The 23,018-nt window shown below is 42.5% G+C and overlaps 1 long non-coding RNA gene across 8 annotated transcripts in view; it reads left to right on the top strand.

Annotated features, from left to right (window-relative positions):
• Positions 1 to 22,617, top strand: part of LOC147198307 (uncharacterized) — a 47,832-nt gene extending 25,215 nt beyond the window's left edge. For 6 of the 8 annotated variants that reach the window (XR_015102239.1, XR_015102242.1, XR_015102245.1 and 3 more), the window contains 2 exons: positions 2,563 to 2,716; positions 6,168 to 8,774. This is a non-coding gene — a long non-coding RNA (uncharacterized LOC147198307). Of the gene's footprint in view, positions 1 to 2,562; positions 2,717 to 6,167; positions 8,775 to 22,205; positions 22,326 to 22,392; positions 22,451 to 22,528 lie in introns of those variants that run through there. The other 2 variants (XR_015102241.1, XR_015102244.1) reach the window with 2 other exon arrangements.
• Positions 22,618 to 23,018: the final 401 nt, after the last annotated feature.

Raw genomic sequence — 23,018 nt, forward strand, 5'->3', positions numbered from 1 at the left:
CCGTTTGTACCTTCGCCAAAGCCTTAAAGTGAGGCCACCGCACAACAGCTAAAAATACACCTTCAAGGAAGTGTATCTTCGAGTTCAGCAACTAACCGTTTACTGGCATGTTTATCGTCCGTTGAGGACCTTGGAGCGCATTGGGGGACCTGACGGAGGCAGAGGCCATGGAAACGGCTCACAGAACGCGTTTGCCAACCAATCAAGTCAGCAACGTGCATGTGCGCGCGCCGGCGCGGCTGCCAAAGCAGTTTGGAAGCGCCCTTTTGATCCCCTTAAAAAGGATCTGATCCCGGCATCGTGCTTTGGCCTCCTGGTTTGGCTGCACACGTTTCCGAATAAACACACACACACACGCAAGTACACACTGAGTCAGCTTTCGGGAGTCCAAAATCGTGAAGGGCTACCATTATATTCCATGGAAACATTGTCTCTCATCATGCAGTCTATAAATGTCTTCTCCGGTGATGCCATGGAGACACACCAAGGTCAAATGTAGCACAAACGTGCCTTGTGACAGCATTACATCTTGATCTTACAATATGTCATTGTTTACAAAGACTCACTTTCCTTTTTTTTTTTTTTTTCTTAAACATGTGCTTCTAGGAAGTTGACTCGTGCATGTTCCTTCCCCTTTTCAATGGTGGCCGGCCAAGACTTTCTGGTAGGCCTCAAGGCCACGACGCGTGTAGTAAGTGCGAGTGCATGGCGCGCACATGGTCGCCTCGCACGTGCGCGGACGCGTCGTGCAGCGTCCCCGCCCTACGAAAGTAGTTGATTATCCCACATGCCATTGCACGAGACGGGAAACGCGGGGCGCGCGCCAGCGGGGGCGTGTCCCCCGGGGAAGCAGGACTTTGGAATGGAAGCGCGCCTTTCATCGCAACGAGAGAGCCCATTAAATATAATAATGGCAATAATAATAACAGTCTGCTTGAATGATGAACGAGCGCAGCGAGTAATCAACCTGACCTGGCCCGCTCGCTGACTGGATCTGTCAGTTCATGACATCACGTTATATAACACACCCCGTCTTTTTGTTGTTGTTCCTATTTTTTTTCAATGAGATCTTTCACTGTTCCGACCTTGAACTACAGTGGACAAGCGCACATATTCTTTTATTTGACATCATTTATTTCATAAAAATGATATGCTACCATTTTCTTGGGAGCGATAAAAAGCAAAACGACTGCTCCGGGACGGCTTTAGGACCATAAACGGAAATCTTTTGTACGTGTCATGTTTTCCAATGTCGAAGCGGATGTTATTGGAATGTTGGCAGGTGTCGGTTGCCTGCTTTCAACCTGTTGATGACTTTCAAAACAAATATGAGAGCGGAAGGCATTTCTGTCCTTTGTGGACTCAGAATGCTCATGCTGAAAACTGCCATTGATAGGATACCAACAAGGCAACATGCTTCTCTTGAACGAGATACTGTTGATCAATTGTTGGGTGTCGTCTTGGTCTCATGACATCAAAATATGGACGTCGTGATCGGTAGAATTGTGTCGGTAGCTCTGGTGTCTGCGCATGATGCAACGTGTTTGCGTGATGTTGAGAGCGGAGTCTTGTTCGAGTCCAGCTCCGGCCTTCCTGTGTGGAGATTGCATGTTCTCCCCGTGCCTGAGTGGGTTTTCTCCGGGTACTCTGGTTTCCTCCCACATTCCAAAAACATGCATGGCAGGCTGGCTGATTGCACACTCTATATTGTGAGTGTGAGCGCGGATGGTTGTTCGTCTCTGTGTGACCTGCGATTGGCTAGCAACCGGTTCAGGGTGTCCCCGGCCGGGATCGGCTCCAGCACGCCCCTCGATCCTCGTGAAGATAAAGCGGATCAGAAAATGGATGGATGGATGGAAGTTGAAGTCCCTGTCGCAAATAAAAATGTCTACATAAAGGCCAAATAATAGCACTATGGAGTTCCTCTTTAATGATAAATGTAGGTTTCTTTTGCTCAGACAATGTTTTTTATTTCCAGTAATGAAAAGAAAAAGAATATTGTCTGGAGTTCTGGACAAAAGAAACCTAAAAAATATATATCCAAAGGATACTTACAAGACGTAAATATTCTGCTCCGGTTATCTGTTTTTACGATAGTGATTTACCGTGTAAAATGTCATTTTTCGAGAAAAATATTCCATGTCACCAACGTATTGTGTGCATATTTTACATGGAAATGGAAACAAATTCAGAGTTCAAAAGCTATTCTCGCCACCAAATTTTATGACTGTCGATCCATATTAAATCCATAATCCCAAATTGTCAGCATTTGGTTTATTTAAATAACATAGGAACCGTCAATTCCTGTCTTGGGGGTCTTCTGGGGGTGGGGGGGTGGGGGGGGCATGTGGTCCGAAGTGGAAGTATGTGTTTGATGGACATTTTTGGCAGTGTGCAGAGACGCACGTCAGAATTGCAGTGTTTGTTGAGCGAGTCACGTTTTGCGATACATGCCGGTTAACGGAAAAGTTTTTAGATCAAATCACAGCCAACCGAGAGCCGCTCGCTGCCTTCTACTTCTCGTTGCATCTTGCCGTTCCTTGTCTTCTCTTCTTTCCACAGGGTTTGTTTTTTCTATCCTCTCGGCGATTACCTGATTCCAGAAAGAGGCCCTCCGAGCTCGCCGCGTGGAATTGGGTCTGGTTTGGATCAACATGCAGAAAAAAAAAATCGACCTATACGAATGCTCCTTCTAAAGCGGCGGATCCGGTCGCGAGTAAGCCTCAAACTCTCCGATCGTTTTGATGAGCACGTGTTGCGGTTCACTCATCACTGTCTGTCTCTGTTATGTTTACTCAACTTCTTTTCATTCTCGGGTTGGACGGACCGGGGATAAAAAAACAAATCCAGAGTCCTTGTAAAAGTTTCGATGTTTCTTGATCATTTCTCGTCACGGCCTGAATTAAAAGCCTGATGGACTGAGTAAAACACCCTCACGAGGAGACCAAATTTGGCATCTGGTTATTTGTCGTTATTGTCAGGGTTGTCATACTTGAGGAATAACATTTGCTTTGGAGACACGCGGTCGGCTTATAATTCCAAAAGTTGCTTTGACAACATCGGCTCTCCTTGTTTCACACCCCTTCTCCCCTTCCCACTGTTTGTCATGGCTGTAGTCAGCAAGGTCTCAGAGGGTGGGGTTTTTTTTTTTCGTTTTTCCATCATGCGTCTAAACAAACATCTTCTTTTCCTTTCCCTTTGGCTTAACCCTCCTCATGGGTTGCCACAGTGAATCATCCTAATCCATCTCTCCCCCCCGCTGTCCTCTGCATCTTCTGCTCTAACTCCAGCTGTCTCCAAGTCTTCCCTCATCGCATCCACAAATGTCCTCCCCTATTCCTCCGACCTGACGGCTCTATTTTCAGCGTCCTTCACGCAATATGTCTTCCGTCCCTCCTCTGCGAGCCCAAATCTCTCTAATTTTGTCTCCGAACATCCCCGATCACCTTTGTTCTCATTTCGGCTTGCGCTTATCTGTTAACGGATCACGTCTGACAATTGCCCCCCCGACCTCTCCATCCCGCCTGTTGGACTGCCGGCTTCGACCTCTTCCACACTCCCCAAATCGTGAGTCTGTAATTGGCATACAGTATTTGATTTGGATATTGTGTTGTTGCTCGTGTCCCAAAATAAAAGATGGTGCATTTCATTTCTTGTGATTGGAAAATACATATAAAATATATATGATATAAATTATTCTTATTTGGCGGCCCGGCAGTCCAGTGGTTAGCACGTCGGCTTCACAGTGCAGAGGTACCGGGTTCGATTCCAGCTCCGGCCTCCCTGTGTGGAGTTTGCATGTTCTCCCCGGGCCTGTGTGGGTTTTCTCCGGGTGCTCCGGTTTCCTCCCACATTCCAAAAAAAACATGCATGGCAGGCTGTTTGGACGTTCTAAATTGTCCCTAGGTGTGAGTGTGGGCGTGGATGGTTGTTCGTCTCTGTGTGCCCTGTGATTGGCTGGCAACTGATTCAGGGTGTCCCCCGCCTACTGCCCGAAGACGGCTGGGATAGGCTCCAGCACCCCCCGCGACCCTTGTGAGGATCAAGCGGTTCGGAAAATGGATGGATGGATGGATGGATTATTCTTATTTGAGTGTAATTTTGCAGCTAATGGTTATTTGGATAATTGATTAGTCTGTCAATTAAGATGTCAATAAATCGCTGAGTCTGATTCGACAAAAAGAAAACAAGACATTGTTTCAAATTGACATTTCAGAAAATGCACAGATGTAAATTAATTGATTCTGGGGCCGCCTTGGTCTGTAACATGTTAGACAACTGGAAAATAGGTCCATCGTGGTTTTCCAAAGTAAAAGCAACACACACGGATCGTAGAATATTTACTGTCAAGAGGCTGACTTTTCAAAGACTCTTGTTTGCGTCTCTATTTAGTTTAATTGTGGTTGGAGCCACCTCCAATGGTTCATAGGAGCTTATCCCAGCTTTACGTTATTTGAGAGTCGTGGTTACACCCAAAAATGGTTGCAATTAATCAATTCGAAGAGTATCAATCAAAATGGAGCTTTATGATTATAAATGGAGCTATTTGACAACTTTTTACTGAACTGAAGCGTCGTGCTTGGTGCGATGCGGGTGCACCTACTGGAGTATCTGCGGGTGGGGGGGGTCTTTAAAGTGTCTTTCGCAGCCGCTGTATATGGCACGGAGGACAATCGGCCATCGCTCTGCTTTTGTCATCATCCTTTTAGTGATTTTCAGCACATGAGCAGCGTCACCCGCCAACACGCCGCCCGCCACGCAAGCAGAAATCTGTGTCACGGAGAGACAAAAGAAAAAAGAAAAACTTGACAAGGTCTCGTAAAAAAAAAAGCAGTTCGCGCCAGTTTCCGTAAAATGGAACAGACTCAATGAAGAAAACCTCCAGGATTTTTTGTCCCCTCTCATCCGGCCACCAAACTCCCTGAAGAAGCGTTGAATGGAAAACCACTCGCCCGAAATCCCTCCCAGTGTGACTTTGCCATGTTCAGACGCGAAGCTCGTGACTTTGGAAAGGTTTGCTTATGGGCCAAGAACGAGAAGGTCTTCATAGCTCAGCTTTTAAGCTTGACGTTTTTCTCTCACTTGAGCTGCTTCTGGTGCAGAAGATGGAAAAAAAAAAAAGATAATTGAGATGATTTTTCCACTCACGGATGCCTTGAACTAAGCACCGTATTGCGTTGCTGCTTTCCAGGTCGACGCAGTGAAACGTTGCAGGCATTCAAAGCCAAATTTCGAATCGATAACCTCCGCGCCGATTGTTTGATTTGATGGATTTGCTGTACTTTTTTTTTTCCAACCTATTTGTGGCATGTCAAATGATAGATATCTGCATTCAGTAGCAAGTGGAAAATATGACTCCACTGATTCTTAAACTAAACAGTGGTTGGTGTGCGTGCATGCGGTTTGAAGATCACTGCCAAGTGTTCCCATCATTTGTGTTTTGGGACCAGAGGATATTGTTCAGTGCAAAGTTTAATGGTTTGGTTTTAAAGACTTGGCAGACGCAAAATTTTGACTTCTTCCCTATTTTATAGATTGCAAAAATCCTTCCCGGTTCACTCTTCACAAATTCACCTGTATTCGCGTTTTTGTGTATGCGTAAACCTATCCTAGGCTATTCTCTGAAAATCCCGCCTAGTTGCAATTTTTTTTTCTTTTCTGACACGTCATAAGATTTCACCCAAACCCTGTCAAGTGACCGTGTTTCATCACAATCGTGTTGTTCACTCGTCCAGCTGCTCCATTCCACTGCCCGACCCATCCTCAACATGACATCATCACCTCTGTTGTTTGTTTTTTTAATGCGCCACATACTCGACTGCACGGGGGCCCAATACGTCGATAGCGATCGACCGGTAGCTCGCGGACTGGTTCCAAGTCGATCGCGAGGGGTGTCGAGCTCCGGGCCTGCGGGGCCATTGTCCTGCCTGTTTTTCAGCACACCTCAAAATACAACAAAATTAAGCATTTTTTTTTTTTTGACTGAAGACCTGAAATGTGACATGTACGAGTAAAATGAGTTGTCAGCTTGGTCACGGAATAAATGAAACTCATAAGTCACGGTCCCAATCCAGCTCTGTCCGAACCCACAGCACTCATCTGCAGTTATGATTAGGGTCCTTTTGTTTGCATTACAATATGACGACATGTTTCCTTGTGGTATACAGGTTTTTTTGCAGAGGAACAGTTGATGATGGAACATCAAGGCGGTACCTGGACTCTTTCTCCTCACCAATGACGTCAACGCTGATGACTTGAACACTTGTTGCGGTTGCTGCTCAACCACTCAAACATCAGCCAGCAAGCGCCACTCAAGACTTACGGTGAACAACATGTTCATGCATGGAATATATATTTTTTTCATTCCCCTCCAAACCTTGATGTCAAAACCATAATTTCCTTGCAAACAAATCCAAATGTTTATTACCTGGGAAAAAGGCATGCAGGGATTACACAGCAGTTGAATTTCAATGTGGTTTTCATTTGTGCGCGCCTTTCGCTAGCACTCGTGTGGGCTTATATATCTTCCCCCGTGAAAGATGGATAGCCAACATTACAAGGAGGAAGATCACGGCTGACAGTAGATAGGATACAAGGCAAATCCGCTGGCGGCGATGTCGCTACTCCCGAAAAAGAAAAAAAAGTGCTTTTTACACGCAAATTTAATGCAATGTTGCTCACATTCACAAATCTGCTGTTTATGCTTAATGATGCCGTTTTGGAACGTTCCATGTCGTTACATAACTGCAGAGGATATGTGGCGTCTCGCAAGGGGAGATTTGTCCCAACGCATTTGTCATAGTCAATAAGGGTGTTCCCTCATATACAGGCGGTGTCGATTTCGTTCCGACTCATTAACAGAGTGAATATGAGCGTGTCCGAAAATCTAAGAAAGTGTAAAAATGGCTAAAATGACAATCAATGGTAAATTTATGCAGGATCTTGACATTTTACTGAAGTTGCAATACAGCGGTACCTCTATTAACGAAATTAATGTGTTCAGGAAAAAAATTTCTTAACTAGAACATTTTGTAAGTAGAGACGCGTTTTCCATGTAAATGCCCTAATTCGTTCCAACCCCCCCCCCCCCTCCAAACAAAAAATTCAGACATAAATGTTTCCTAAAGCATAAAAATGCATCAAAACGCCACATGCAAAGATACGGTAGAAGTCCCTCTTAGTCCAATGGGATGCCAGAATGATGCTCGGTAATAGCCAATGGCAGAGCAGCTATAAGTATGTTGCGTTCAGGAAACTTGAAGCTGCGATTAGCATTTTTTTTCCTTTCGTATCTTAAAATGTCTTTCGAAAGGCAATATTTTCCTGTTGAGACGTTTCGTAACTTGAACATTTCGTAAGTAGAGGTATCCCGTTGTATTCTGAGAAAAAAATAAAAGAAGAGGGAAAAAAATCACACGGGGAGAAAAAGTCCAATGAAGAGGAAATGTGACTCGCGTATACTTATGAAACGTGCCTGCGTAATGCTAAGGACTGTTTGAATTCCAGTTGTGCGCTCTCAAGGCGGGGTCCTTCATCACTTTTGTTGTAGTCCTCCCAAGCTAAGCTAACTGATATCCAGTTCATAAAGTATGCAGGCTGCTCAAGCAATCGCAGAATGGTTTTCGTGCTCTGTGCCAAGGTGGAAAGGAATTTGATTTAAACCAAAAAAAAAGTACAATTCAATGAGGTGTATTTGTGTTACAGTATCAACTGCATTCTTCCTGGATTTCCAGGATTCCACCACCCCGTTTAGCATCCAAATTGGAAATGCAGATCCAAATTGGAAATTACGATACGAGCTCAATTCACATCGCAGATGTCATTCTCAGCTGGCGACACCCTGAAAATGACTTATCATGTGTTTGCTTCAGATTGAAGACGCTTTTCAATGTAGAAAGGTTTACTAGCGGAAAGTTGGCCGGGCGGGGGGTGGTGCTCGCATACTATTCGTAAGGTCGCAGAGTGCGGGTGAGATAGGAGACATCGTGGAGAGAAAACGCAGCAGCCTCTCAGCGCATAAACCGTTTACGTTTTTTTCTAAACAGTGACCACACCGCCACACACTTCGTATCTCCCCTTCTCATTGTGCCACGCTCCCAAGTTGTTGTCGCACGCTCGAGAGAACACATGACGTAGTTTGTCAAACAACAAAGGATTTAATCGGGGGGAGGGGGGTGGAAGGTCTTACTCTGGCCAAGTCAGTCACTGGACCTTTTTTACCTCCTGAAGAAGAGACTGAAGGGAAAAAACACCCAGAAACAAACAAGAACTGAAGGAGGCTGCAGTAAAGGCCTGGAAAAGCATTTCAAATGAAGAATACCCTATTGGCCTGAATATAAGACGGTGTTTTTTGCATTGAAATAAGACTGAAAAAGTGGGGGTTGTCTTATATTCGGGGTCTAGACATTATACCCATTCACGACGCTAGATGGCGCCAGATATCATTGAAGTGAATGCTGAACTTGACTCCCAGGCCAAAGTGAACCACTGTCACGAAGAATAAAAATAAAAATAGCGGTAGCACAGTCGTCTTACAATCAGGGCCGTCTTATATTGGGGCCAATACGGTAATAGTCTGGTGAAGTCTGAGTCGCATGCTTGATGCCGTTTTTCCAAGTAAGGGTTATGCCACCGAATGTTCAATCTTATTCACTTCACGTTTATTTAATAATGTCCATGTCAATACTGTTGCATACTTGAAAAGTGGGTAGCTGTCCTGAGTTACTGAGCACATGTGGATGTAAATACCATGAAATAAAAGTTAGACTAATGAACGTTTGTCTCACACGTCTTTTGAGCTGAAACCCAAATGTCGTCAGTATGCAACGAAAACAAAGAAACGCTATCAGGCCCAGTGCAAAAATCAAGTCGATTGAGACAAAATATCAAGATGTGTCATCTGATTGTAGTGAGTTTGTTTTCTTGGTCTTGTAATGTGATTGAACCAAAAAAAAAAATCTTTTTAGTCTGGTCTACGTCCGATTCCTCTGGTTGATTAACATAAATAAACGGGAAGGCTTTGACGGAGACAGAACGTTGGAGGACGAGAGAGACGTGGACACATTTAGGACAGTCAGCTCACTAGGTGAGATGGAAAATAATCAACCGCTGCGTAATTACACATTTACAGGATGTCAATGACACACTTTATCGAAAGTTATGCAACAGACCTAAAAAAAAAATAAAATAAAATCAGTTTGACACAAAGGACTACTAAGGCTGCAGTGGGGCGTTGGTGGGTATTAAGGCAAAAGCTCGCTGAAATAAAACCATTGAATTGCAAAAAAAATGGTGATCCGATTAAGAAGTGATCCGATTAAGAAAGAAACATCGCAATTTTATTTGAATAAAGTCATTCTCTCGTGTAGAAGTATAATTAAAAATCTTTGAGAGAAAGTACATAAAATGAAGAGGAAAAATTTGGCAATTATACAAGAATATTGTTGAAAATAACTTCAAATTTTATGACAAGGAAAAATCTGCATTTGACTAGATAACATTATTTATGGGTGGGAAGGAAACTCCGGTTATGAATAATTTTATGTTGAACAAAAGTTGTAGAATCAAAAAGAAAAGATTGAAACGACACAATCATTTTACGGTAATGTTTCGTGGGAAAAGAAAATCCAAACAAACAAAAAAATCGTAGTATTCTAGGAGATTTAAGTTCTACTTTTACATATTCCTCTGTGGGGAAATTTCAATTCGCTTGTGAATATCACAATTTATTCTCGCAAATGTGTGACTCATTTCTTGGACAAACACTTGAAACATTAGGACTTTCTTCTTGTCGCAATACAACTTGTTTTCCGTCTACGCAGCATATGTGAGGTATTCTCCATGGCAGCGAGCGAGGCCAGGGCTGTAAACGAGCATGTTAGGCCTTGATTATGTTTAATTTGATGCAAATGATGACATAATTCCAGCAATAGGAGACTTGACTGCTGCGTTATGTGAAAGTTAATCCCCGCCCGCTCGATGTGGAGAAATGTGCTGCTGGTGTTAGAAACCGACATTCCCTTCAGGAAAATGTCCTGACAGAGACGGGGCCGGTGTCTAATTAGTCCTGGAGAAGCGGGAAGCTTTTTATTTTTTATTTTTATGATTCCTCCTCACTGTGTTTCCCATTAAAATAGTTTCCAGTGAAAAAGCCTCAGGTAATACCTGCTTACGGCTCTGCCAGAAGGTCGGCCTGAACTCTAAGTTCGCGCAAGCTTAAGAGAGGTATTTCCCTCCCGCTTTCATCCAAAATGAAAAAAAAGAAAAAAAATAGATCAGTTTTGCAATGAATGTCTCCTATGGTCGAAATCAGATTGGAAAAAAAAACTAAAAGGGGAGAAAGGATGCTTACTCACGTGTATCTCAAAACGCACAGTACGTCAAATATTCTAGCGCCTGTAATGAAGCAAAAAGCAAAGAAACGTGTAAAATTAAAAAAAAGAAAATCCATGAAGATGGCGATCCTCTGCAACGATGATGACATTTGGAACACTTGCCTAGAATGGACCAAAAAATGCTTTTGTGAGTTTGCCTACTTCGTTTGTTTACCAAACCAAATCCAACCCGAAACATTAACCCCTAAGTCTAACCCCAAACCCCAACCCCAAACCAAAACCCTAGCCCAACCCAAACCCCATCACGAACCCTAACCCAACCCTAATCCCAACACCAGCACCAACACTAAACCCAACCCTAACCACAACTCTAACCCAACCCCAACCCTCCTAACCCTAACCCTAACCCAACCACAACATGAACCCTCACCCAACCCAAACCCAACCCTAACCAAGGGCCCAACCCCAACCCTAACCCCTTACCCTAACCCTAACATGAACCCTAACCCAATCTTAACATGAACCCTCACCCAACCCAAGGCTAACCCAGAACCCAAGCCTCACCCCAACCCTAACCCCAAACCCAACCTCAACCCTAACCCCAACCCTAACCTGAACCCAACCCGAACCCTAACCTAACCCTAACCCCAATCCCAAACCTACCCCTGAATCCAACCCTAACCCTGAGCCCAACCTCAACCATAACCCCAAACCTAATCCCGAACCCAACCCCAACCCAAACTCTGAACCGAACCCTAATCCTAACCCCTAACCCCTAACCCAATCCCAACGCTAACCCTAACCCCGACCCCAACACACGAGCTGTCCGGATTTTTGCGTGTACGATGAAGCGTCCTTTGTTGCTTGGGGAATCTCACTATTAATGAGCGGGCCCTTCGGCTTCCTCGCTGATATGATCTGGCTGGTGGCCAGCAGTAAATTGCTCCTGACAGTCATATGGGAACCAGATGGTCTTTTGCCCAAACAAAGTCAGTGTAATCAGGAGGCCGCGGTTTACACACTTACCTGTCAAATGACAATAAACAATCCAGGCTTGTGCGAACACGATGCATCAAAGCTCGCATGTAGCAAAGGCTGTTTGCATCTTTTAAGAATACATATCCAAGTACGGGTACTTGTGTGTGTGTGTGCAGGTGGATTATGGAATGTTGTGGAAAATTAGAAAGGCCTCTGATGGAGAAAAGCCAGTTTATGGCATTTGCGAAGGTGCATTCCATTTTTTTTTCCAGTGCGTCCTCTGCAACCGGGCGCTCAGCCGCTTACAATTAGACCTGCATGTCTTCAGTACTTTGGTTCGCCTAATCACGTCCAGACGGGCGCCTCTCAATCATGTCAAGGACCAGAAGCGCGCGCATGCGCACGTACACACACACACACGCACGCCGAAATGCACACTGATGGTCGCATTGCTCCGACAAGCTTCAGAACTCTCCGGAATGCAAAAGAACTTGATCTTTGACTCAGCAAATTCAAACTGAGCTGCAAAAGCGATTTGCATTGCAGAACCGCCCCCACACATTCCAAGTTTAAATTATTATTTTTTAAATGTCACACAAGTGTAAAAAGACTGCTGAACAGATGATGTGAAACCAATGAACATCTTGATATTTTCTCCAGTGATATTTACTCCAGGGGAAATGTGTCGGTGAGCGTTTTTTTTGGGGGGGGGGGGGGGGGGGGGTTGTGCACCTTATTATCTAATTTTCAAGTGTAAAAATAAGTCAACTGCCAGTAATCATGTGGATGACTGAGCACAAGTGTTGTGCTGAAGAATTACAGCAATTGTATATTTGCTGGTTTATGGGTTCGTCTTGGGGTTAGGTTTGGACTAGGGTTTGGGTTGGGGTTTGGGTTGGGTGCTGGGTGAGGGTAACACAAAGGCAACACAAAATCATGAAAATTTTATTCATGAGAACAAAACATAACTGTACAGTAATCCTTCCATATTCTACAGCATTTCTTCTCTCATTCGAATGACTTGCAGCCTATTCCCGCTCACTTTCTAGAGAGGCAGTGTTAACGTTTCTCTAAGCATTTCTAAAGAAGGACCGATTAGCATTTTTAGTTTTCCGACTCTGCACTGCTCAGCACATCACTCTTCGAAAAACTTTACACCTTAGCAAACTCATTATGTTCCGCTCAGACAGATGTGTTCCCGTATTCCCACAGACGTGCTACGTCAACCTCCCAGGACAGCACATTCTGCGGATGTTTCGTGTGACTGCTGAGCGTCACCCCTTGGCTCCAAATGAAACATCACACAGTTTGAAATGACATCCAAACAAATGAATGACAAATGGAAGAGCTTTCACTTCAGGCTCCCTGAGGCGTTTGAGGTCACATCTCAGCCGAGTGAGGCTGCGCCGTATCGTTCCAAATCAAATATACGACTGAAAACAATAGGAAATTTGAATTGGAAAAGTGTGCAACAACTATCCAAATCAAACCAAGAAAGTGGCTCCGTGCGGCAGTCAGTTTTCTTTAGAGAAGTGCTAAAATGGAATTCTTCCCATCCCTTTTCACTTTGTAATCCTGGAGGGAACCTGTGAAATGGAAAACTTTTGTTTCTTTATTTTATTTTTTTTTTTTAATACTTTGTATGAGATGAATGAGGCCAGGCCACTGGTAGAGTACTGGCCCACTTGTGAGGCATCACACCACTTGAGCCAGTTGCCCCGGGAAAGGGTTCATCTGTTGAAACTTTACGTGCACACAAAACCACCTGCTGGCCACTTCGATAATTACAGACCTTGATCACATCATGTGCGCGCCACTGAATTTTTGTCTGTTATGGTTCTTGGACTATGATTTATGAAAAGTGAATGACTAAATAATTTCCCGACAAATGGTCACAGATGTGTTCAATGAAATATTCAGTGTAAATGTTCCCGAAAAAGTGTAGTTATGTTTTGTCACTGGAGGAAAATTACATTGGCTGAAGCAGGCAGATGACAGTGAAAGTGCTTGTGGGACTTGGAAGAGGGCATCGATTATGCTTGTGTAATTTGTTGGATAGTGATGGATACAACGGGGCAGATTTTATTCACCTTTATTCAGAAAAAAAACCTGTTACTCACCTGGTTTGGGTTTTAGGGCGATTCATTTTTTTGGATACAACCTCTACAGACTTTGAAAACACCCTTTCACTCGGTAAAGATGTCAACATGCAAAAGGCCGCAAAGGAAACATTATATGAAAACTACAAAGGCTATCCAGAGATGCCATTGCTTCCTAAGGCCTTTTCTGTACAGTAGGTGGCGATAGGGAGCATGGTGGAGATTTAATCCACCCACAAACTTAAAAGATGAATAAGAAAAAAAATATCACAATCAAGACATGAAAAGCGACACACAACAAAGACAACAAAAACACACGATGCTAATGATGTAAATGCGAGTGTGAATGGATGTTTGTCTGGGCTCTGCAAACAGTCCGGGACGTGACCCGCCTCTCAAAGTCAGTTTACCCCGCAACCAGAGATGGGGAAATCCAGGTCCCGAAAGTAAAAACTGTGCCACAAAGGTTAAGAAGCTTATTTACAGTAGAAGCACCTTTGCCTTAAGCCAAACTGCGGCGCGGTTTTTACTTTTGGTTTCTGGACCTGGATTTCCCATCTGCAGCATCGGATGAGAACAAGCCGTACTTACTGTATAGAACTTGGCCATCCCTCGTTCGTCTCGGCCTCCTCCACTTATAAAATAACCCTCGCTTGAAAATTCTGCCTCGATGCCAAACCGCACAATTGGTGATGTCACAGTGGCCGCGTCCACTCGCCAATGCTTCTCGGTTCCTCTTTTATTCATTGGGAGAGCATTTTGCCCTGTGAGGAGGAAGCACAACAGGAGTCTGACTCGCCTGATCTCCGCCTGTTGCATAAGAGCCTCGCAGAAATCAGGTGACCCGACTGTGTGCACGGCTACACAAATATTCACACTTATTTTCACACGTGAAAACTATCCACTTACCGCAATCGTGACGGCAAGACCTTGCGGCAACAAAACGCGCAGACTGGAAGTTTTGCAGTTGAACTCTTGTGAGGTGGTACACGTTGGAATGAGAGTAAGGGGTCCATTTTCGTAGGAAGGCGCACGTGCGCCCGGTGTAAAAACATCTTCGGGACGGGTGCACGTCTAATTTACCGTGTTTGGAAATTTGGCAGACCGCGCTGTGCCTTTCTGGACATTCTGGCGGACCGAGAGCGTTTTCTATTACCGGTACATGCCTCTAGCGCGCCTGACGGTAGACCGACGGAAGCGCACTTAAATTAACATCAGTCATGCCAACCCACCAAATTTGAAGACATTTTGGGGAATTTGCCTCTGAGGTCGCACAAAATCTCGAATGTAGTACCCAAAACCTTTTAAACAAAATCTTGAACTTCGAACCAGTAATTCATGAAAATTGCAGCTTTTAAGATTTCAAACCAATTTTATTGTGGCACATCATTGTTCTGTGCTGGGGTTTTTTCACTTGTGATAAGCACTTTGGTCAACTGGGTTGCTGTTTACGGGGTCTTTCTACAGGCGCGGCATTGCGACCTTGAGAAAGATATTGAACCCCCAGTTGCACCAACTGCGTCAGTTGGTACATGAGTGAAGAGTGGAAAGCACTTTGAGTACCAAAGATAGAAAAGCAATGTATAAATGACAGCCCATAAATAATGCTCAATATCATGTAATACCTCTCTATTCAAATTTAGATGGAGAAATACACCAGTGTTTGGCTAAAAGGTGAAGCAAATATTTTGGAATGGTACATTATTTAGTACCGGTTGCTCTGCATTACTCAAAAAGGTCTTACAGCTAATAATGGTTTTCACCCTTAAACGTTCCCCTGTAACTTGAATCCGTAAGCGTTCAGGTGGAGGCTGAAGATCGCTGGAGACATTTTAACCGCCGGATAGCACAGCAAAGTGCCCTTGGGAATAATAATTACAGAGCTGTGTTATTTCACGCAGCGAAGAGAAAACAGTCTGACTTCCATTCATGTTAGTCTGGGATGTAGTCTCGTCCTCGGAGACCCTGAACGGTGTTATTACCGGTCTATGCCGCGCAGACTATTATGCAACCGTGGCCAAACACTCACATTGCTGAAAAAAAAATCAAAACATTTCACCATGACATCACTCCATGAGCCTTGGCAGAAGTGAGGGAGTACAACAATGTTAGTATATCAGCTCTTGTTTTGTTTACTGTTGACACCGACCCTCGTGTCATTCCATGCTGGGAGTTTTTGGAACATAACAACAATCACCAAGACACAATGCCAAAGATATCGCTGATGCTTGTTGAGAAAAAAAAATCACCATCTGTTCTGATCCGCCGCCAAAGAAGCTGCTCCCAACCGAACCCTGATTACACAGAGAAGCCATGTGCTCCGATGTCAGCTTCCCTGATAAAGACCAAACCACAGCAACCTCCCCGAGGCGATCACGTTTTCCCATGCACGATTGTATGCAAGATTTCGCATGAAATATGTTGAAGATGTTCGCGTGAGCCACGTCACGGCAAAGAAGGTTAACCGCGGCAATTTCCAATGCGATCAGTTATTTATCATGAAACTTGGATGAATGTCACAGGCAATTTTCAAGTAACCACGTGTACTGTTATCACTACGTGTTGGATACACTGGGTGTGTTTCACGCAGGTCAACAGTAAGCCAAACTCAATCTTCATGAGCCAGGAAACTGAGCGTCTTGCTCCTTTATTACGGGCGTCTTGACAGCTTCCAGTGAACATCTCGATGAAAATGTTGAGTGAAACTGGAAGGAACACATTTAAAACGTGAATTAGCTTCTGGTAAACAAATAAATACACCACAAACGTCCAGTGCCAAACAACAAGCATAAATGCAGCTCAGTGTGACAATGGTCAACAAAGCGTTTTTTGCGATCTTTTCGTATGCTAATGAGATCGTTAGCTCTAATTTAGCGGCATTGCTATGTTCATAAGATAAGATAAACCTTTATTAGTCTCGCAATGGAGAAATTCCAGATTCACAGCAGCAAAGTTATGAAAGGAAGAAGTAGAACAACAAAATTTAGGAGCTGCTGGAAAGGCAGCCACTCACGCGGCGCCATTTTGAAGTCAAAATAACACAGTGCTCCAAGCGAGCAAGTTTCAGCAACAACACTTGAAACAGATCTCCAAATACCTCCAAACACAAACAAACTTACAGCTATTGCTTTCGAAGGTGGACTGAAAAGGAATGTAGCACAGCACGACTAAATGATGACCCCAGTCGGGTTTTCTGCAGCGACTCTTCTGAAAGAACTAGTGATGTGTCGTTCGCGAACAAGCCGGTACAAAGAGCTCTTTGAAGTGAACGATGAAAGCCGGCACCCTCCCTCGAGAGCCGGCTCTGTTATTTTCCTTATCTCTCTCTCTCTCTCTCTCTCTCTCTCTCTCTCTCTCTCTCTCTCTCTCTCTGTCGCTCTCTCTTTTTCACGTGTCTGAAGCGAGGTTTGGCAGTGGCTCAGCTGACGTGCCCGCAAGGAGGTTTGGTCAGGCCCGCAGGAGAATTTAAAAGTGAAAATAATGCATGAAAGACACGGAATGAATATTTTTTATAAAGTGCAATTCATGGAATATCCGCTAGGGGGACACACTGTTTTGATCAGAGGAAAAGACAACATTGTTTTGATCAAAGAAGAAGACAACAGCAGCCTCAGTCTGTCCCTGAGAAAGACATATAATTTTGGTTATTAAGAGCAGAGTATGGTACCATTTTTAATGGGCCCATTTGACATCTACCGAGGCCCTACGTGGCCCACAATGTAAAATGAGTTTGACACTCATGCTATACACGGTCATTTTTTTTCGGCAAAAACGCCTTACTATACATGGTCATTTTTTTCCTCTAAAAACGCCTTCTATGCATGGTCGTTTTTTTCGTCTAAAAACGCCTTACTATACATGGTCGTTTTTTTCGGGTTAAAACGTCTTACGATACATGGTCGTTTTTTTCGTCAAAAAACGCCTTCTATACATGGTCGGGTTTTTTTCTTCTAAAAACGCCTTACTATACATGGTCGTTTTTTTTTCGGCTAAAAACGCCTGACTATACATGGTCGTTTTTTTCGGGTTGAAACGTCTTACGATACATGGTCGTGTTTTTCGTCAAAAAACGCCTTCTATACATGGTTGGGTTTTTTTCTTCTAAAAACGCCTTACGATACATGGTCGTTTTTTTTCGGCTAAAAACGCCTGACTATACATGGTCGTTTTTTTCGGGTTAAAACGTCTTACGATACATGGTCGTTTTTTCCGGCTAAAAATGCCTTACTATATACATTGTCGTTTTTTTCGGCTAAAAATGCCTGACTATACATGGTCATTTTTTTTTCATCTAAAAACGCCTTACGATACATGGTCGTATTTTTCGTCGAAAAACGCCTGACTATACATGGCCGTTTTTTTCGGGTTAAAACGCCTGACTATACATGGTCGTTTTTTTTTCGGCTAAAAACGCCTGACTATACATGGTCGTTTTTTTCGGGTTAAAACGTCTTACGATACATGGTCGTTTTTTCCGGCTAAAAATGCCTTACTATATACATTGTCGTTTTTTTCGGCTAAAAATGCCTGACTATACATGGTCATTTTTTTTTTCATCTAAAAACGCCTTACGATACATGGTCGTATTTTTCGTCGAAAAACGCCTGACTATACATGGCCGTTTTTTTCGGGTTAAAACGCCTGACTATACATGGCCGTTTTTTTCGGGTTAAAACGACTTACTATACATGGTCGTTTTTTTTCATCTAAAAATGCCTTACTATACATGGTCGAAATGGGTTCCCATGATGAACGTTTACGGAACCCAACATTTGTTATCGTGGTTTCCCATCGGGTAATCCGACGGAACCGAAAAACGGTTACCATGAATTTCCGAAATCCTCAGGCCTGCTCCTGAATTATTTAAATTTTTGCAACATTTGTTTATTATTGTATGTATATGTTGTTGTTTGTGTTATTATCATATGCAATTGAATAAGTAGACCCTTTCAGAATTCGAAATTTGGGACTCTCTCAATCCATAATGGCACTCATACTTTTCTGATCAGCGAGTCCCTGGGACTCGCTGCCGGTAAACTGTAAAATTATCACTGAGAGATTACCGCTTTTTCTGCAGTCAGTGATTGACTTCTATGCAAAGTCATTTCTCAACTTGTGTTCCGTGCCACGTCATGCCTGTTGAGTGTTGATTTACTTCATATTAAGAAACTACTGCACTAAAACATTAATTCATAAATGCATGCCATGTGATTTTATTTTTTTTTCTCAGTATAAATAACACGTACCCTGACTGTTCTACTCTTTGAATAAAAACACTTCATTCAAGCGTTAGGGAGTGCAAAGGGTTATGATGGAGGGGTGTTGCAAATCATGAAGACCTGCCAAGTGGTATGGTAGCATTGTTTTGTACATGTCCTCGGCGAGGCCTCAGTTTCAAAATCAGTCCTTGGTCCTTGGCCTTGACCTCGGAGGCAAGTCCTTGGTCCTGGGCCTTGGCCTCGGAAAATTTCTCAAGTCCTTGGCCTTGGCCTTGCCCCGGAAAATTTTCCAAGTCCTTGGCCTTGGCCTTGGCCTCGGAGTCAAGTCCTTGGCCTTGGCCGTGGCCTCGTGTTGCCGGTCATTGGACACAACAATGGCATTTTTAGACGAAAAAAACGACCATGTACTGTATTTATAGTAAGGCGTTTTTAGACGAAAAAAACCACCATGTATAGTTAGGCATTTTAACCCGAAAAAAACGACCATGTATAGTCAGGCGTTTTAACCCGAAAAAAAACGACCATGTATAGTCAGGCATTTTTCGACGAAAAAAAAAAACGACCATGTATAGTAAGGCGTTTTTAGATGAAAAAAACGACTATGTATCGTAAGACGTTTTAACCCCAAAAAAACGACCATGTATAGTAAGGCGTTTTTAGACACCTTACTATACGATGTTTTTTTCGGCCTAAAAACGCCTTACTACACTGTCGTTTTTTTCGGCCTAAAAACGCCTTACTATACTATGTCGTTTTTTTCGGCTTAAAAACGCCTTACTATATTGTCATTTTTTTCGGCCTAAAAACGCCTTAATATACTATATCGTTTATTTCGGCCTAAAAACGCCTTACTATACTATGTCGTTTTTTTCAGCCTAAAAACGCCTATACTGTGTCATTTTTTTCGGCCTAAAAACACCTTACTATACTATGTCGTTTTTTTTCGACTTAAAAACGCCTTACTATACTATGTCGTTTTTTTGGGCCTAAAAATGCCTTACTATACGGTGTCGTTTTTTTCGGGCTAAAAACACCTTACTATACTATGTCGTTTTTTTCGGCCTAAAAACGCCTTACTATACTATGTCGTTTTTTTCGGCTTAAAAACGCTTTACTATACTCTGTCGTTTTTTTCGGCCTAAAAACGCCTTACTATACTATGTCGTTTTTTTTGGCCTAAAAATGTCTTACTATACGGTGTCGTTTTTTTCGGGCTAAAAACACCTTATTATACTATGTCGTTTTTTTCGGCCTAAAAACGCCTTACTATATATACTATGTCGGCTTTTTTGGCCTAAAAATGCCTTACTATACGGTGTCGTTTTTTTCGGGCTAAAAACGCCTTACTATATTATGTCATTTTTTTCGGCCTAAAAACACCTTACTATACTATGTCGTTTTTTTTTCGGCTTAAAAACGCCTTACTATACTATGTCGTTTTTTTCGGGCTAAAAACACCTTACTATACTATGTCGTTTTTTTCGGCCTAAAAACGCCTTACTATACTATGGCGTTTTACGGCCTAAAAACGCCTTATATACTATGTCGTTTTTTTCGGGCTAAAAACGCCTTACTATACTATGTCGGGTTTTTTTGTCTAAAAACGCTTGTCGTTTTTTTTCGGCCTAAAAACGCCTTACTATACTATGGCGTTTTACGGCCTAAAAACGCCTTATATACTATGTTGTTTTTTTTCGGGCTAAAAACGCCTTACTATACTATGTCGTTTTTTTCGGCTTAAAAACGCCTTACTATACTATGTCGTTTTTTTCGGCCTAAAAACGCCTTACTATACTATGTCGTTTTTTTCGGGCTAAAAACGCCTTACTATATACTGTCGTTTTTTTTCGGCCTAAAAACGCCTTACTATACTATGTCGTTTTTTTCGGGCTAAAAACGCCTTTTTATACTATGTCGTTTTTTTTAGCCTAAAAACGCCTGTCGTTTTTTTCGGCCTAAAAACGCCTTACTATACTATGTCGTTTTTTTTAGGGCTAAAAACGCCTTACTATACTATGGCGTTTTACGGCCTAAAAATGCCTTACTATACTATGTCGTTTTTTCCGGCTAAAAACGCCTTACTATACTATGTCGTTTTTTTTTTCGGCATAAAAACGCCTTACTATACTATGTCGTTTTTTTCGGGCCTAAAAACGCCTTACATACTATGTTGTTTTTTTCGGGCTAAAAACGCCTTACTATACTATGTCGTTTTTTTCGGGCTAAAAACGCCTTACTATACTATGTCGTTTTTTTCGGGCTAAAAACGCCTTACTATACTACGTCGTTTTTTTCGGCCTAAAAACGCCTTACTATATATACTATGTCGTTTTTTTCGGGCTAAAAACGCCTTACTATACTATGTCGTTTTTTTCGGGCTAAAGACGCCTTACTATACTATGTCGTTTTTTTTGGCCTAAAAACGCCTTACTAAACTATGTCATTTTTTTCGGCATAAAAACGCCTTACTATACTATGTCGTTTTTTTCGGGCTAAAAACACCTTACTATACTATGTCGTTTTTTTCGGCCTAAAAACGCCTTACTATACTATGGCGTTTTACGGCCTAAAAACGCCTTACTATACTATGTCGTTTTTTTTAGCCTAAAAATGCCTGTCGTTTTTTTCGGCCTAAAAACGCCTTACTATACTATGTCGTTTTTTTCGGGCCTAAAAACGCCTTACATACTATGTTGTTTTTTTCGGGCTAAAAACGCCTTACTATACTATGTCGTTTTTTTCGGCTTAAAAACGCCTTACTATATATGTCGTTTTTTTCGGCCTAAAAACGCCTTACTATACTATGTATTTTTTTCGGCTTAAAAACGCCTTACTATATACTATGTCGTTTTTTTCGGGCTAAAAACGCCTTACTATACTATATCGTTTATTTCGGCCTAAAAACGCCTTACTAAACTATGTCGTTTTTTTCGGGCTAAAAACGCCTTACTATACTATGTCGTTTTTTTCGGCCTAAAAACGCCTTACTATATACTGTGTCGTTTTTTTCGGCCTAAAAACGCCTTAATATACTATGTCGTTTTTTTCGGCTTAAAAACGCCTTACTATATACTATGTCGTTTTTTTCGACCTAAAAACGCCTTACTATATATACTATGTCGTTTTTTTCGGCTTAAAAACGCCTTTATACTATGTCGTTTTTTTTTCGGCCTAAAAACGCCTTACTAAACTATGTCGTTTTTTTCGGCCTAAAAACGCCTTACTATATACTGTGTCGTTTTTTTCGGCCTAAAAACGCCTTAATATACTATGTCGTTTTTTTCGGCTTAAAAACGCCTTACTATATACTATGTCATTTTTTTCGGGCCTAAAAATGCCTTACTATTCATCAGGGGTGTATAGGGCGCAACCGGCCCGCAAGGAGGTTTGATCAGGCCTGCAGGATTATTTAAAAGTGAAAACATGCACAAAAGACACGGAATGAATATTTTTAATAGGGTGCAACTCGTGGAATATCCTCTAGGGGGAGACACTCTTTTGAACAGAGGAAAAGACAACATTGTTTTAATCAGAGAAGAAGACAGCAGCACAACAAGCCTCATTTCATTTTTCAGAGTTGAAGGAAGATTGTTCTTGGGTCCTCCGTGCCACAAGAAGGAGTCACCTGCTCACCGCCAGAGTCCACCTACGAGCACAGACGTACACTTTTTGCTCTACTTCCTGTTATTCGCAAGGTGCTGAAGTCAAACTTTGTCCCAGCCTGAAAAGTAGGAGACATTTCCACTTTTTTTTCTCACCCAGGCAGCAGTAAACATGATCGGCTTCCTGCTCTCGAAAGACCCAACAGTCTATCTCCCTGGTAAGTTTCATGCCCAACACATCTTTGTCTGCACAAGAAATTGACTTTCGTGTCACTCACGGATGCCTTTCCTCTCAGGTCAACATACCTGTCCCACGTTCTTCTCAAGAGCTGACCACTTCGCCGCCCAGCAACAAGCAGACTGCCATCCAACTTGCAACTTTTTCCTCCGCTTTTGTTTTTGTCTACTCTGCAAAACAAATAAAGCTTGATTACAAAAAACACTTCAACTCAACTTCATTTTTAAACACATCACCACAATCTAACTTTAAATAAATAAATAAATTAAACAAAATTATTTTCTGGTTTTTTTCTAACTTTTTTTCGTCTAAAAACGCTTAACTATACATGGTCGTTTTTTTTCGGGCTAAAAACGCCTTTATACTATGTCGTTTTTTTTCGGCCTAAAAACGCCTTACTAAACTGTCGTTTTTTTCGGGCTAAAAACCTCTTACTATACTATGTCGTTTTTTTCGGGCTAAAACGCCTTACTATACTATGTCGTTTTTTTTTAGCCTAAAAACGCCTTACTATACTATGTCGTTTTTTTCGGCCTAAAAACGCCTTA

This window comes from Hippocampus guttulatus, chromosome 11 (assembly GCF_054856545.1).
Source record: "Hippocampus guttulatus isolate MCC_2025c chromosome 11, RoL_Hgut_1.0, whole genome shotgun sequence".
NCBI classification, from domain to species: domain Eukaryota; kingdom Metazoa; phylum Chordata; class Actinopteri; order Syngnathiformes; family Syngnathidae; genus Hippocampus; species Hippocampus guttulatus.